This window comes from Rutilus rutilus (assembly GCF_951802725.1).
Source record: "Rutilus rutilus genome assembly, chromosome: 12".
NCBI classification, from domain to species: Eukaryota; Metazoa; Chordata; class Actinopteri; order Cypriniformes; family Leuciscidae; genus Rutilus; species Rutilus rutilus.
The window spans coordinates 40,485,308-40,487,807 of NC_140217.1; the positions used below are offsets into that span (position 1 = coordinate 40,485,308).

At 37.8% G+C, this 2,500-nt stretch overlaps 1 protein-coding gene across 4 annotated transcripts in view; it reads left to right on the forward strand.

Annotated features, from left to right (window-relative positions):
- The window catches only part of arhgap9 (Rho GTPase activating protein 9), a 62,056-nt gene that overhangs the window by 11,371 nt on the left and 48,185 nt on the right, over nt 1–2,500 (forward strand). The window lies entirely within an intron of this gene.

Here is a 2,500-nt window from a genome sequence, read left to right on the forward strand (position 1 = left end):
GGGTGACAGTTACAGTTTGACAAGAGTTTACAGTTTGACAAAAGCACAATGTTGTGTTTTACACAAATATAAGTAGGCTAAACACTTTTTGCAGTTTTAATGATGTCCTGTATGAACAAAATGACGGAGTATGTTTTTATGTTTCCACTGTTCGATCGCGCCCGTGCCTCTCTCTCTCTGACACTAACACACACACACACACACACACACACACACACACACACACACACACACACACACACACATTCCAGCATTGCAATCTTGACATCGCAGCCTGGTCATTTTGCTGCGTTCACACCAAACGCGAATAGAGCGTCAAATTCGCGTCTATCGCGTCTAGTTCGACGCTTGAACATTTTGAATCCATTCGCGCGTCCAAAGCGAGTTTTTTTTATTTTATTTTTTTTATACCGTGCATTCTCCGTGTAAATCCATGCACCGAACCGTGATGCACGTACGTTCAATACGAATACACGTACCGTTCCACCCCTAATAGGTATCGGATCATAGGTCTCGGATTTATTTTTTTCTCCCCTCCGATATCCAATCTAGCGTTCTGGGCCAGTATCGGCACGATACCGATGCCGTGGATCGGATCGGGACATCCCTACTTGATGCACACACATACACACACCCTCACACACACACACACACACACACTCTCTCACACACACGTTTAAAGCTGCTTTGAAACAATCTTTATTGTAAAAAGCGCTCTATAAATAAAGGTGACTTGACTTGACGCATACACACACCCTCACACACACACACACATTCTCACACATACACACACGCAGGCACTGGGTTCAGCGTTCTGGTGTAGTGTCCTGCGGTGAGCATTAACCTGATGACCATCTGCAGTTCCTCTGAGACACAGAGACAGACGACGCTTTCATCATCGTTGCCCAGTGTAACGTGTGTTAAAAGCCTTTTTGTGTTGTTTCTCTCTCTCTCTCACACACACACACACACACACACACACTCTCTGTGTCTAATACAAGGGAAGTTCACTGGAGATCAGTTCACATGCCACAAATATCACAGTTTAGAGTCAGTGCTGGGAACTGAAGGAAGTGATGTCATGTTTGAACACTCGACTGAGAAGTTCTGAGGTGAAGACAGATGATAATACATTCTTGCTGATTACAGATTATTGTTGTAACAGTAAAAAACAGAAAAAAACAGATCCTGTCTACCGTATTAAAACACTAGCATTGATTTGACCTGATACAATGTACAGCTTGAAGTCGCTTTGGATAAAAGCATCCACCAAATAAATTAAACGTATTATGTGATTATTGCCATTATATACGCCACTTTAGTGACAGTGCACTCTATTTTTTCTCCTATTTTAGGAATATTATTATTTTTTGCACTTCTTCAGAATCTATTTATTGATGTCGAATTTTTGTATGCAAGAAGGGAGTGAAATTGCAGACATTACAGTATTTAAAAAGTGTTAAATATAGGAATGCACAAAATATATCGGCCACCATATCGGTATCGGCCGATATATGTTCATGTTTAAAGTTATCGTTATCGGAGTGGAGTGGGGTGGTTCTGGCATCAGGTGCCCCTGGACCCCTATTTGGAAAAACCTAATAATAAAAAAAATATCGTTATCGTTATCGGCCTGATAAGAAGATTTGTCCGATATATTCAAGCGGATACATAATGCATTATTTCCTTCAGCTGAGACACTGTTCAACATGATGGTTTTAAATTGCTTGAAATATGATTGGAATCACTTCAAAAAAGGAAAATACAGTGAAGTGCAACATGTGCAGCGCAAGTCTGTCATATCGGCTACATAAAATCATAATGAGAACATTATAATTGTGTTTGGGACATGGATTATAATGGTGAGACTTTTAATCAGGCTCTCAAAAATTATATAAAAATCTGTTTTTAGATTTATCGCCAATATATCGGTTATCGGCTTTCAAATATAAAGAATTATCGGTTATCGGCATTTGTGCATCGGGACAAAATTTTCACATTCCCCCCTTAACAATTAATAACGCTTTATTAAAATCAAAAGTTGTAGCTATTATTTAATGGATCTGAACTAACAGTTGAATTTTTTTAACTAACTTTAACGAAGAATAATAACTTCTATAAACAGTTAATGCATTAACTAACGTTAACTAACGAGACCTTATTGTAAAGTGTTACTTACTGTTCTATATAATTCTTTTGCACTTTAATCTGTTTGAAACATTCGTTTACTTAATACAATTTTGTGTATTGCTTGTAATCAGGCTCTCAGAAATTATATAAAAATTTGGATTTAGATTTATCGGCCAATATATCGGTTATCGGCTTTCAAATATAAAGAATTATCGGTTATCGGTATCGGCCAAAATGTTCATATCGGTGCATCTCTAATATTTATATCAGTAATTATTAAGTTGAGAGCAACATGTCGGTCATATCGGCTACATAAAATGATAATGAGAACATTATAATTGTGTGTTTGGCACAAGGATTTAATGGTGAG